The sequence below is a fragment of the Panonychus citri genome, unplaced genomic scaffold (assembly GCF_014898815.1).
Source record: "Panonychus citri isolate SS breed McGregor unplaced genomic scaffold, ASM1489881v1 Contig00049, whole genome shotgun sequence".
In the NCBI taxonomy this organism is placed as follows: Eukaryota; Metazoa; Arthropoda; class Arachnida; order Trombidiformes; family Tetranychidae; genus Panonychus; species Panonychus citri.
The window spans coordinates 1,578,393-1,593,914 of NW_026515454.1; the positions used below are offsets into that span (position 1 = coordinate 1,578,393).

Consider the following 15,522-nt stretch of genomic DNA (forward strand, 5'->3'; position numbering starts at 1 on the left):
ATGTTTCTTATCTTTAGGGCAAATAGTTAATGTTAATGATAATATCAAATACGTAGTCACCACCACCATCATCATCATCATCATCAACATCAACATCACCACCATCATCACAATCGTTGGACTTTGTTGACAATTGAAAGGAGCGAGAGTACAATTGAAATTGCAGCGACTAGTAGCTTAGCATTTGCAGAATCGTTGGACAATATTAAATATTAATCATCATTTAAAAACTGATGGAAGATGAAGATTAGGTTGACAATGTTGGAGGAATTGGAGATGTAGATGAGGATGATGATGATGAAAGAAAATGCATTTACCTGGATAGAATAATTTCTTTGATGTTTTTTTTTATTCTTTTCTCTTTCTCTTTTTTCTTGTTCTTCTTTGCATCATAAGGAATTCAACCCACAAATAAAAACGATCACAAGGTAAGAGTATTTTTCTTTCAGGGGCCTAAAGGCTCTTTCGATGAAAGATGATGAAGTGACCTTGGGTTTTAAGTTTCTCTTGCAAATGGATAAAATATTTTATCATTTTCGCCATCGCCTTTTTTTTCTTCATCATCTTCATTGACACTCTTGTTGTTGTTGTTGTTGTTGTGCTCAGTTAATAATAAGCGAATACAAAATTTACCCCAAACTGAGAGACTCAATGAAGATGAGGTTACCTTTTTTTTTCTACTTGTTCCTCGTCTTTTATTATTATCGTTCTTGAAGATGATGATGAAGATAAAGATGAAACATGATGTAGGAGGATTTACTAAACCATTATCATTCTTTGGCATCTTCAACCTCCTCCACCACCACCGCCGTTTCCCTCCGCCTTTTTTTAGTACAAATTTGTGTTCTCTGTTTTTCTCTCTGACTTTTTAAAGGCGGGGGTTTGCTCGTCATACCTTTTTTATGGTTATACCTTGTATGGATAAATAGAGGGAGGCGGAGAGAGAGAGAGAGAGAGAGAGAGAGAGAGAGAGAGAGAGAGGATAAATTCGATGATGAGATGCTGAAAGTGAAGGCGACATTGCCTTTCGCCTTTGCAGAAGCAAAAATAACAAGTTTTACAATTAAAGTTGAGGTTAAACTGTGAAAGGCTTATGATGATAAATGAAGAAAGAAAGAGAGAGAGAGAGAGAGATATTGCTCTCTTTCAATGTTTCTTTTAATCTTCCATCTTTTCTGATGAAGAAAGAGAGAAAAAGAAAGAGAGAGGAGAGAAGTTTTTCAGGATTCCATTGGGAGTTAAGAGAGTGAGAGAGAAGATGCAAAAGATGAAGATGAAGATGAAGAAACATGCACCTCTCTCTTTCTCTCTCTCTCTCTTTCTCAATCCTCCTCCACTTTGCCTTGAGGCTACTTTTACCTGTCTTTTGCTTTTATTCATCTTGATCATCCTCCTCTCTTCTTGTACAAGGTAAAAGCCACCACATAAAATATTATCAAGACTTAAGTATTTTCCTTGCAGCCGACGCCTAACCAATAATATTTTCTTTTGCTTCTTTTGCACTTCGTAGGTTTTATTTCAAGAAAAGAAAATGATGATCATCATGAAGATGAGTAAGAGCCCCAAGAGTGAGGGAGTAAGAGCAAAAAAAGGTCATCTAGTTATCATTCGGGTTCTAACCGTGTTCAGATCACTTATTGTCGGCCTTCTTACTTATTCTTGTAAGAGATTGACTTGATTATCTTAAGGTTACTTTTTCATCATCATCTCTCTCTCTCTCTCTCTCTCTCTCTCTCTCTTCGTGTAAATGTCAGTTGGTGGTTACTTGGTTATATTCAGTTGAGAAGGAAAAAGAAAGAAAAGAAAGAGACGAAAGTAAGAACCATAATTCGTGTTATCGATAAAAGTAGTCAGATAGATTCTTAAACATGAACATATATATCATCTCTCTCTCTCTCTCTCTCTCTCTTATCACCCTCCATCTTCATCGCTTTTCTCTATCTTCCTCCTTCTATCCTCCTTCTCTCTTCTCATTATAATTGTAAGTTCATCTCACAATCTAAATCATGTTGTAAGTTGGAAGTCAAATTTAAAGGTAAAGAGAAAAAGATTATCAAGACACCTTGATTTCTCTGCGTAAATCCGGCTTCGTGATTGAAGAAAGAAAATGATGATAATGATGACCACGGAGGGTGAGGGGGAGAAAAGAAGATGTAGAAGAGGGAGGAGGAGGAGGAGGCAGATAAAGCTTGGCCTCTTCAGAACTACCTGGTTACTACATGAACAAGAAGAAGTAGCAATGAAAAGAGAAAGAGAAAAAAAGAAGAAGCTGAAAAAAGATAAGAAGAAAAAGAGAAAGAAGAAGAAAAAAAGTAAGATGATGATCAAGAGATGATAATGATGATGATGATGATGATGATAAAGGTATGTAATAGGATGTTATTGGCAAGATAACAAAGTCTCAATAACAGAGAGATGATGATGATAGACAAAAAGATTGACCTTCTTATTACCAGAAACCAAAAAGATAAGAGAAAAATTTATTTTTCCAATGTTCGAACTGACCGATCAATGGTTCAGGTCAAAGGTAAAAAAGGCACCATTGTAAACATAAAAGGATTGACCTGACACACAGGTTAATCTGGAAAGATTAGATGGACAAGATGACCAAAGGAGAAGAGAATAGGGAGAAAGACAGTGGTGAGATCAGTGGGAGGGAGATGAAGATGATGATCAACAAGAAGAAGAGCCAACGAATGCTGATACTGAGAGAGAAAATACCAGAGAGAAAAAACTAATTTTCTATCCTTTTTTCTTCGCTTCAATTTCTTCATCATCATTTTTTTTTCTATTCTTTTTTCTACTGACCATCAGCACCAACCAAACATCGTGATGTGTTGACCCAAAGCTTTTAAGATTACACGAAACCAACTTACAGGTATCAATAAGATGATCTTAATGTAATCTCCTTTTTGGAAGAAAAAAGTTTGTTGATAAACTTGTTTCCTCGCCAATGGATCGAGTGAAAGAGATGAGAGAGAGAGAGATGAAGATAAAAGATGATGATGAAATTGATGAATATTTCTCTCTCCTTTCTCTCTCATATAATGTAACATTATCATCACCAGAATCTATTGTAATAACAATCGTCAACTAATATTTAGCTTCAGTTAATAGGATTGAATGTATTAGATGGATTCTTTTTTTTTCATTGAAATCGAAACTTTTTTCCTCAATTCTTCCTGTTTATCATTTAGTTTAAATCCACTCTAATCAATTTAACCGATAACAAATCCTACTGGTCATCCCTATCATCCTTATCATCCCTTTCATCATCATCATCGGGTTAGTCTTAATCTTACAGAATGTAAATAACAATAGCAACAGGTTATCATTCAACGATTCAGATGATGATGAAGATGAAGATGAAGATGATGCTGATGATACAATTTTTTTTTCTTCTTCTTCTTATGCAGAAAATACTTTTGCATCTTTATGCAAATTCTTGATCATCATCTTATCTTCCTCATCCCTTTTTTTATCTTCCTTATAATCCTCGCCATCTTTGTCAGCGTCTTTTGTAATTTTTGCACGAATCAAAAGTGATTAACTTTTTAAAGTTTAATCAACAACGAAAACGAAATCATCATTAACTAATTTTTTTTTCTTTCCATTTCCATTTCTACTTTACTCATCATCTTTTTGTCTTCATCTCACTCCTACTTCTTATCATCATCATCAACATCTTCTTCTCTGCTTCTTCTTGCCAACCTGATGATTGAGTGCATCATCATCATCATCTCTCTATCATCCTCATCTTCATCATCATTATCAGCTATCAAATTTATATCTACCATGTAAATATAAGATTGGATGAAAACAAAAACATTGTTACGATCAAATTCAATTGATTTGTTGATCACTATTAGCTAATTGTTTCGTGGAAATCGTTGCAATCATTGAGCAATATTGGTGAGAATCAAATTACTCGATTATCATCTAGTTTGTCTTCATCACTTTCTCTTCCTCATCATCATCATTTGCTTCCTCATTCAAATTTAATCCTCTTGTTTTGTTCACTTTATATTCATAACTGAGTGAGTTTTTAATTGTTGCTGCCAAGAAAACAAAAACAAAACAAATGTTGCGGTTACAATTAAAACAATTAACTTGCCAATTCAACATGAGGGCACGTAAATATAATATTTACAACAATTAAACGATTAACAAGAAATGTCACCTTAACCGCAATGGAACAACAATTAACAACAAATTGGAAACAATTAATTTTAATGACAACTTTTTCTCTCCTCAACTTTTGTCTCTCTCTCTCTCTCTCTAATTTAATTAACTTTCTCACTCCCACTACTCCCTTGCCATAATAAATACCTATTATCTTTCACTTTCTCTATCAAGGTGACAATTCAAAGTTCTTAATTGTCATCATCATCTTCATCATCTTCACAAGTAAATCAATGTTTTTGTCAAGTGAAAAAAAAAACTTCTCGAGAAAAAGTCTTAAAGGTAAACCAGTTGATTACAAGTTAATCATCATTTAAATTGTTGATTATCATCTGATGATCAGTAGGAGGAGGAGGAGTAGGAAGGTTAATTGATAATTAAAGTCTCTAATCAAATTGTTTACCTTGATTGTCAGTGAGAATTAATTTCCGTATCTTTTTAAACTCGTTTCAATGTCAACCTTTTAATTTTTCCAGGTACAAGTTGGAAAAAAAAAGTTTTCTCAAGGATTTTGATTGATCACAATCAAGATGATTGTGTATATAATATAATATATAAAAAAATTGATTCTCGGCAACAATTAACTAACCTTTAAGTGTGATTAAAATGTTATCAACCTTTTAACAAATAACGAAAGCAAAAATAATATTTATATAAATGTAACCATCTAATTGTTAATCATTCACTACAAGTTACCAGTTAGTTAAGTTAATTATATTTTATCAAAGTTAATTCAGTTGCAAAAGGTTAATCAGTTAATCAGTTAATAGGCTTGATTTTTTTTCTCGATAAAAAGTAAACGACAAAACTTTTTTACCTTAAAACAAACTAATCAACTTGATTGTTGGAATATCTCTCTCTCTCTCTCTAGTTTTTCAACTTGCACTCACACTGGTCACTCTACTGGTCAGTCTTAATTGTCTCTATCTCCTCATTATCATCCTTGTCTTCCTCCTTCATCTTTAACCTTTAACGTTCCATCTGATTAACTGTCTTTCTTTTCATCTTATTTTTTGTTTCATAGAAAAACAAAATCAAAGGTAATAAAAGGTTGTTTTTTAGCTACGTTGTTGTTGTTGTAAAACAAAATGGTCATCACAATGGTCACTCTAATGGACAAGACAATGAGTAATGTTGTCTTCTTGAGCCTCTGTCACTGTTAATTATCATTGAACCTCCAAGTGATTTAAACTAAATTAAGATCACTTTTCATGGTCTCACATTTAAAATAAAAAATCGCCATTGGCTCAATGGTTGAATTTACCTTTTTTCCTTGTTAACCTTTGACTTCCGAGTCTGGCACTTCCTTTTCCTCCTCCTCCTCCTCCTGATTGACCTTTCAACCTTCATTATATTTACTAATCATTAGCGTTGATATTACTACGGATAATTATCAATGAATCAAATTTATAATAATCAACAATTTAGGATTGAAATTGATATTGGATTAATATTATTATTATCTGATAACATTTTGATCAATTGATTTTGAGAATTGGACATTTATTATTATGATGATGATTGTAAATTGTTACCAAATCAACTAGAGTGTGAATAGCAATTAAATTTAACAATTGAATCGGCATTAACTTTGATTTAGTTTATTGAATATAAGAAGCGACAGAAAATTTTCACTTGGATTGTCAAGTTAATCACAATTAGATTTTGGTGATTGTTAAGATTGCAAATTCAAGTGATGAGTACAATTATTATGATGATGATTATATATACTGATGATGGACACAATTAAATTTAATCATTTGAATAACATTGCTAATAAATTAGAAACTTTTATAAGGGTCACTACTTATGCACTTACCTGGTCATCTTAATGGTCATCGTTAAAGCCTAACCCATGAGAATCCATTAAAAAAGGCTTTCAATGTTGAATTAAATTAAATTTAAAGTCACCACAGTTAATGTAGCAATCAGTTAATTGAAAAATGAAAAATCTATCGTAAAGAATTGGTTATATCATGGTTAATCATGAACAATTTAATCAATAACCACGCTCACAACGGGAACCAATTTAATGGTTAAATGTGATGAAACCATTTTGCATTTCAAAATTGGATTGAGTAATTCAATCAACAATTAAAAGTTTTCCATTGATTAGGAGACAACAAAAATTTACATCAATGATTAACATTTTGATTGTTTAGTTAATTGTTCAGCTGAGAGAGAAAGCAAAATATAATAGTAAACAACAAACAATTAACATTATCAATCAACTGTTTTAAAGTATTAATAGTAACAATAAACTTACAATGATATAAATGATTAACTAAGGTATTAAATTTTTCGTTAATTGTTAGGAAAAGGAGTAGAAAAGTTTGTTCGTAATTTAAAGTTAATTGTTTTAAAAATAGTAAATTATCGTTCTCCAATTGAATATGCATGACATTTTTTTCCAAGAATTTTTTCGGTCAAAACATTAACACAGGTAAGAGAGAGAGAGAGAGAGAGAGAGAGAGAGAGAGAAAGCAACAGGTAAGAGAGAAGAAGAAACTTTTTTTTGAGAAAACAAAGTTTTCCAAAACAAGGAATGATGATGATGATGATAAATGATGATAAGAAAGAAGAGAGAGAGAGAGAAAAGATATTTATAGGCACTTGGGAGACTAAGGAACAGGTAAATTGGAGGGGGAGGTGAGGCGGTGGCAACTACGGTGGTGGTGGTGGAGGAGGAGGAGGAGGTGGAGGTGGAGGTTATATCGTTTTTCGGGGAAATTGAAGATCCGTCTATCATTTTTTTTCCTTTCTTTTTTCCTTTCTTTTCTTCCTCATCATCATCATCATCAACTACAATTTATAAATTGCTAGCTATTGTTGTTGTTCAACTTGATTGTTTGCTGTTAAAGTTACACTTGTTTATTGTTTGAGTTACCTTTATATTGTATAAGGTTTGATTGTTGATGCTACTGTCAATTGTAAACAAGATTGTTGTTAAATTTTTAAATTGTTTATTGTTGACGGCATCTTCACAATCATCATTATCATCATCAGCATCATCGTCTGTATCATTATCAAATCAACAGCAACAATAATATCATCTCACTTTGATGTTACTTTTTTGTTCAATGATAATCAAAAAATATTTATGATTTCAGGTCAATGTTAATTCATCAATATAATAATTTGTTGATTGCTGACAATTAACGACATACACATGAGTGTGATCAATTGTATATTCCAATAGAAAAGGTTAATTTGTACTTTTTTTTACCGAATCAATGAAAATGAGATTGATTTTTTTTTCGAAAATTTTTTTTCGCTTTCGCGCTTATTTTTCATTCTCTTTAATTAGTTAATTAATTGATTTTAACTTATTGTTTGGATTTGTTTTCTTTTTGTACATTATTAATTATTAATAAATAAATAAATATAAATATAAATAATTTTTGTTTGATAATAATTGTCGATAATCAATATGATACAAGATGTTGGGAGATGTTGATGGTCAGTTTGGAGAGAGAGAGAGAGAAAAACTTTTGTTTCGAATTTGTTTCTTTTTTTTGTTGGGTTTTCGACATTAGTTTAGTATCACCTTAATTGTTATGATTGTGTTGGCTTATTAGATTTAATTGGTGAGGATGATGATAGAGTTGAGGATAGAGAAGAGGATGATAATGAGGCGGTGGAAGAGGTTGATGAGGTTGAAGAGGAAGATGAACTATCTGGAAGCTCGTAGCCCCTGGAGTGGGTTCGAAGGTGTCGGGTTATCATATCACGTCGACAAGCGGCATAGGGACAGTGTGGGCATTTGTAGGGTTTCTCACCGGTGTGTGTACGCTGGTGGGTTGATAGGTGATCGGAACGGGAAAATACTTGACCACAGGTACGACATTTATAAGGTTTAAGGCCAGTGTGACGACGCATGTGACGGGTTAACATATCACTTCGGGCAAAGGGTTGTTTACATACATCACAAACATAGTTTTTGTTGTTGTTGTTGTTGTTGAAGATGAGGATGATGATGAAGATGAGGTTGTTGATGATGAAAGGTTGGAAGATGTTGATCCAGTGGAAGAGGTTGATGAGGTTGAAGATTTACCTCGATTGGCAAAATTTGACTGATAATATGATCGGTGTTTACAGGCGATGTGTTTAGCGAGACGATCTTGTAGTGAGAAAACTTGTTCACAAATTGGACAAACGAAAACGGGTGACCCGTTGACCATTGTCACGTTTGGCTTGTAAGAACTTTTTTGAACAATTTCGATACTGTTAGAACTGGAATTATTATTATTATTATTATTATTATTATTATTATTTTCGAGTCCAATTGTTGGTCTGCGGAAAACACTTTTGGCTTTATATAATTTGGCATATTTGGATATTGTTGTGGTGGTGGTTGATATTGAGGTTGATGTTGTTGATGGTGTGGCTGAAGATGATGAGGATGCTGATGAGGTTGATGAGGTTGGTGTTGAAGAGGAAGGTGGTGGTGGTGCAAGGGAAGGTGGAGAGGGTGAAGGTTTAGATGATGATGATGATGATATAGCGGCGGTTGTGGTTGTTGTTGTTGATGTTGGTGGTGGTGGTGGCGGTGGAGGTGGTGGTAAGGCTTGATGGTGGAGTGAAGATGAAGCAGCAAGTAATAACAAAGATTTAGATGTTGCTTTAGCTAAAGATAACAACGAGGATGAGGGTGATGTAGGTGTTGATGGTGAAGATGAAGATGAAGATGAGGAGGAAGATGAAGACGATGATAGAATTGATTTAATTGAAAGATCAAGAGGTAAATCTTGACATGTTAACGTAGGTGAAAACTGTTGAGACAATTGATGATGATGCTCAACAGCAGCAGCCGCCGCCGCAGCCGCAGCAGCAGCGGCACCATGAGAGGGATGTAAAAGCAGCAGCAGCAGCAGCGGCAGCATGAGAAGCCACCGTTGATGAACAGCTAGTACTTGTATTGGCTGAGGTATTACTTGAACTATGGTGAAGATGATGAAGATGATGATGGTGATGGTGAAAAGGTATTGGTGTAATACTAAGGATGTTTGGTATCATCACAGCGGCGAAAGATGATCAAGATGAAAAGAGAGAGAGAGAGAGGAAAAAGTAAAGTAAAAAAAAAAGAATTCACAAATATTAAGAATATATATGAAGAAGAAAAATCGTAATTAGTACTTTGAGCTTTGTACGTGCTAAAAAAAGGCTTTTAAACTCGTTTACGATAAAAAGACACGAAAGTAAAGTTTATCGAATAGAAAAAGTTTTTTTTAGTTCTAAATACGAGCCAACGTGTTATCGATGAAAGTTTAAGCTCAACTGGAAAAAAGTTTAACTTGAATTTTATCCTACACCTTCTTGGCCTATCCCACTCTGGATCTCCCTCGCTGACTCTTTCTCTCTCTCTCCCTCTAGCTCACTCAACGTTAAGAAAAGCAAAAACGTCTTAGTGATGATGGGGAGAGGATAAGTTGTAAGTCGCAAGGATCAAAATGATGATAAGAAAGAGGAAAAAAACTTTCTTTCAAGTTTCTTTTTCCTCCTTAATCTGTGTATTGATATTTACGCCATCTTTTGGTTAAAAGGTAACTATCATTTTCTTTCATCTTCTTGAAGAAAAAAAAAATGTACAGTTGATGATGATGAAGGTAAATTATCATCGGGAGGATAACAATAGGTAACAGTTTTTTTCTTCCTCGCGATGGGAAGTGGGTGAATCGTTAGGTAAGGTGGGTTGGGTTGGTAGAGTGGGAAGGTTAATGTTATATTGGACCAGGGAGGATGGAGGAGAGGGAGAGAGGATGATCGAGGAGGGTGGAGGATAAAAAGGTGATGTTATGAAACGGAAATGATGATATTCAAGTAGAAGATGATATTTGATTTGGTTTGATTGCGTAAATGCATAAATCAAATATTACAAATTCGAGAGAGAGAGAGAGAGAGAGAGACGTTTTTTTATATCAATTCTCGTAAATTAGAACAAAAAAAGTTGCAAATTCGATTTTAATTAAGTTTAGTGATTATTTTGATTGGTAACTTACCTTTTTTCATTGATTCTATTAGTTGATTGTTGAGGATCAGTTTTAATTGTTGGTATGATTGTCTTTTTACCTTCGATAAAAGTTTTGATTATCTTATCATGAGACATTTTTCTGGTTAAATGCATGAGATTGTTGAACAATTAAAGGATAACAACAGTAATAATCTAATCAATTTAATAATAATAACAAGGTATTAACAATTAGATTAAACAATTAAACATTGTAACGGTAAAAGATAAACTTGAAACATTAACAGTAACAACAGATTAATATAAAGTTTTTTTTTACATGACAAGATGAAAACAATTAGTAAATAATTAACTGTAATTATTATGTTGATTAAGGTTGATTGATGGTAACATTTAAATTGTTTACGAGGTAGAAATGATTAACAATTAGATTGTTTCTATTAAGATTATTGCAAATTGTTCATTTTGATGAGCACAAATGAATCAACTGAATCAAATGTGAACTCGTTTTTATAAACTAATAGTGTCTTGGTTTTTGTTGCTTTCAAGTTTTAACTTTGGTTGAATAACTTTACCTCCCAAGAGTGAGGGAGGAGTGGGTGGAGATTATCATCATCATCATCATCAGCATCATCATTACTGGATGAGAGGTGGAGGTGGATGATTAGAAAGAAGATGAGAAGATGATGATGATGATAACTATTCAAGGCCGTCTCTTGACATTGAACTTGAAGAACAGTTGAAATTTGAGTTTGTTGTTTATCACCAAGTTGATCAGAATGAAGATAAAGATTATGACGATGATGATGATGATGATGACGATGACAATGACAATTCTGGTGATGAAATGATGATGATATAAAATAAAGGATAAGGATTATTAGGATAACAGGGAAGTTGATGTTATTATCACTGTTGTCAACTGAATAAAATATATTTTTCAAGTGATAATCTTGTTGATATTTTGATCGTTCTTGTTTATTTGTAGACTTCAATGGTGAAGATGATGATGATGATGATGATGATAAAGTTGTCTTTAGCACTCTCTTCATCATCACCTTTTCAAATGATGTGGAATAATTTGGATGATGATGGATACGTGCATATGATGACGAAGATGAAGTTGTTGTTGTTTTTATCTTGGAACTTTTCTCTCTCTCTCTTGTTTCGTTGGAATCAAAAAATTTTCATCTTCCTTTGCACTTTCAAACCCCTGGACTCTTTCATCATGCTCTCATCATCATCATCATCGTCGTCTTGTTTTCTCTTTCTCTTATCTGATGGGAGTGTGTTCTATGGATGCGATCACCATGGAGATGAAGAAAAATAACTGATGACGCAAATTCTTTGCTTATCTTCTGGTTGCTATTGTAATTGGGCCTTGAAATATCCTTGAGATTCAGGAATCCCCAGGAGCTACTCTAACATGTTCATACTGCTCACTCTTTCAATCATCATCCTCCCTCAACCTCTTCCAGCAAAAGTTCACTGTCAAGGATGCAGGTAGGATGAATGCTAACAGACAGAGTGGAAAACAGGGAGGGATAGTGGGTGGAAAGGGAGTTCAGAACTCAGAGAAAGAGATAAATGAATCTACGCAATGCTTTGGAACTCTCTCTCTCTCTCTCTCTCTCTCTCATTCCCAGTTTGATTTCCATCTTCCACCTTTTCTCTTTTATTATAACATTTCTCTTTCTTTTTCTACCTTTTCCCTGGATTTAGGTACCTTAACATTTCACCCATTCTGTCAGTTTCATCGTCTTCGTCAGAAAGGGAGAAGAAGAGAGAGAGAGAAGTGAACTCCCTTTCGATTTTATTGATCGATTTTCGAAAGAAAAAAAATTCTCTTTCTGATCAAAATTCACCATGGAATCACATACATATTGAATCTTTTTTTTTCAAATTTTTTCTTCTCCTGATAAATGATTATTATATTTATTATCTCCATGATAAAAAAACATAATAATAATTAGATAGAAACAGGTAAAAATTACAATTTGAGTTTTATCTCATTTTCAGTCTATTATTTTTATCAATATTGTTGAATATTTTTACAAATTGAATTAACATTTTGAAACCTTGACAAGGACACTGAAAACATGTTTACCTGAAATGATGACGATGATGATGATAATGTGGAGGAGGATGAGAATCATATTTATCAACAACAACATAATTTTCAACGTCAACATTTGATTGGAAAATGTTATTAAATTGATTTTGTTTTTCAACGACAAAATTTCAAAGGTTAATTCATATCAACAGGATTAGAACAATTCAAATACAATAAAACCAATTAACTAATCACTTGTAATCCTAATGAGCGTTGATATTTTGGTCAAGATTAGACTGTTTTAACTTTTACAAGTTAATCATGATGAAAATTTATTCATTCCTGGTTTGTTTACCTGAATGTCATTCAGAAGGGGATTTTCAATGAAAGGTTAATTCATGAATTTTCAGGATTCTCAGGTAATTTTTTTTTCTTCCAGGATAAACTTGGAAATTATATTTTCTTTGTTATTGTTAACATTTTATTACAACAACTTGTACGATGATAATCATGTTAACGATTTAGATAGAGCCATGGAAAAGGTCAAATGATAACATGGTGATGATGATGATGATGAAAATTCAAGATGATTATCATCACTTGCACCTTGATTTTGTCTTTTACCTGAAATGATAACATTTTTATTCATTGTTATCAGTTCATTTTCCAGGGATCATGAAAATGATAGATTCAATTCCCAGGATTAATTTGAACTACGATCTTTTTTTTTCTGTGTATCTCTCTTATAATGCTGAAGAACCCGAAATAATTATCATCATGATTGACAATTAAACATGATAATTGTTCACAATTGAATAGCCGTGAGGATAATATAATTAAAGTTCAAAAGGTATCACCATGTTGATTGTTGGAGTGGAAAATAAATATCGTCAACTTTGGGGTAACCAGGAAGTTTTTGTTCATCACCATGATAGAAATGCGTTGGTGTGAGATTCAGAGATTCAGAATTCTGAGAAGATTCTTGAAACTCGTTCCTGAGCCTTGATTTTTTTTCCTTCACATGGAAATTAAATTCATTTGTCAAAATCATCTGATCAAAAGGTTTCAATTTAATTGAACAATACGTTTACCTTAATTGTAACAATTATCCACCCAATGAAATCTGTCTATCTACTTGATGGGTATAAAATATTTAATTACAATTCGGATTTACATTGCAATTAACTGGGCGAGCAATTTATCATATCAACATGATGGTGATGATTGTTTATATTAAACAAATTGAATGTTGATAAATGTGGAGGTTGATAAATAATATGATAAATGATAAATCCTGGTGATGATTCATCTGGAATTCATTTTCTCCCTGGATTTTCATGATCAATCTGATAAACAGTTGAAACTTCATCTCAATGAACTTTTATCCTTTTCTATCATCATCTTATTCTGTTAAACAATATTTCCAATTCTTAAAGATCAATCAGAATGCTCAGATAACCATGGAGAAAAAAGATCCTCTCATGAGAGAGAAAGAAAAAGTTTTCTCTCTCTTTCTGAGAAAAACTATTAATTCAATTCCAGGTTCTAAAGGTATTATCAGGTAGATTAACTAATAACATCATACTGGGTTCGAGTATAATTAATGTAATCATAATCATATTGATGTATATTATCATTGAAATTTTCATGAAATTTGCTCTGATTCAGTTTCCATACCTGGGAAAGGTTATTAATCTGAATTGTTTATCATAATATCGGGTGAATATTTGTATCAATATTATATCAAGATACATTGTAAGTTCAGTCAAACTCATTATGAACATATCACATGCACTTGGAATTGAGCAATTGAATATAAAGTTTTAAATTACCAAAAGTAACAGAATGAAATTTTAAAAAATCCGTCCAATGTGATATTATCTTGTTACAATTTAAATCTAATTGCCCTCAAGTGTGGTTGTTTCATAGGGATGAGATGATAATGATTATCATCGTGATTGTAATCATATCATCATCATCATCATCATCATCATATCAACAATGTCTTGTCAATAAAACACATTGGTAACCGGAAGACTATGGGGTGGACTGTGATTTTTGTTTCCATCATTTTGATAACTTTGAGTTAATATGTTAGTCGATTTTTTTTAAATTGTGGGAAAATAACCTTTTCCTTGATTGCTGTTAATTGTTAATATATAATCATCACTGATGACCGGGTAAAAGGTGAAGGTGGTTGGGGAGGATGAGCAGGATGATGATGATGATGATGATGATTATCGTGACCTAATGTTTGGTACAACCTTGGCACCGGATATGTTAATGGTTAGGAAAACAATAAGAGAGAAAATTTAATTTAATTTCTTAATCCTGTTCACGATCAAGTAAATCACTGTAATCATCAACTGTTAATGTTTCGCGATTTAATTAACAGTAAAACAATTTACGCTCAAAAAAGTTTCAACGGAAAGTAAAAGTTTTCAAGGTAAACAAGTAAATCTTCAAGAATATTTATCACTACATGTTTCTGATTCAATCATTTACCTTTGGTCAATTTTCCTTAATTGTTGGACAATAAGGTGACACATATTATTAGCATTTGAACCGTTAACACATTGACCTTGGTCTTTACCTGGCAAACCTTAAATATCCTTTTAATAGTATATGTTACCTTTTGCCCGTTTACCTTAAGGGTGACAGTGGGTTAATCAAGATCATCGGGTTACTCTTATCAAAGCATAAAGATCAAAGTTGCTTGAAATAATTTTCCTATGTAAAAGATATTGTAAATACATGATGATGATTCCAAGGTGTGTCTCAGGTACATTGTGACATCATCATTGGTGTGTCAGATGAACGGTACACATACAATGCGACAACATGTTAAATTGTTAAGGTTAAGGTATCAGGTCATTTGTAAATTGTCAAAGGTGTGGCTTTAAGATGCTGATTTTCATCTAGAAGTTTTTTCTTAGGTACTTTTGTGTGTTTAGAGGTGGTGGTGGTGTCGATGATGATGATGATGATGATGGCGATGGTGTTGTTGTTGATGGTGGTGGTATGTTGGTGTAAAATGAAGGAGGGAAAGAGGGTGCTGATGATGAGAAATAGAGGCGACCATTGTTATTATCCACTCTCTATGTAAATCACACCTTCTTTTTCATTCAACTCCCCCTTCAATTGTTAAGGTAACATTGGGAATTTTATTCTCTCTCTTCTTATGTTCAAAAATAGATGATGAGGAATATTTATATTTCATAGAGATGATAAAAAAATATTCTCTTTGTCATCTTCACTCTCACTCTCTCTTTTTTTCTCTCCTTTTCATCTTCTTTTTTCTCCAACGTCTTATGTTATT

General features: G+C 32.9%; 1 pseudogene; it reads right to left on the bottom strand.

Annotated features, from left to right (window-relative positions):
• Window positions 1–7,398: 7,398 nt before the first annotated feature.
• Window positions 7,399–11,346, bottom strand: LOC128385412 (uncharacterized protein DDB_G0271670-like; annotated as a pseudogene).
• Window positions 11,347–15,522: the final 4,176 nt, after the last annotated feature.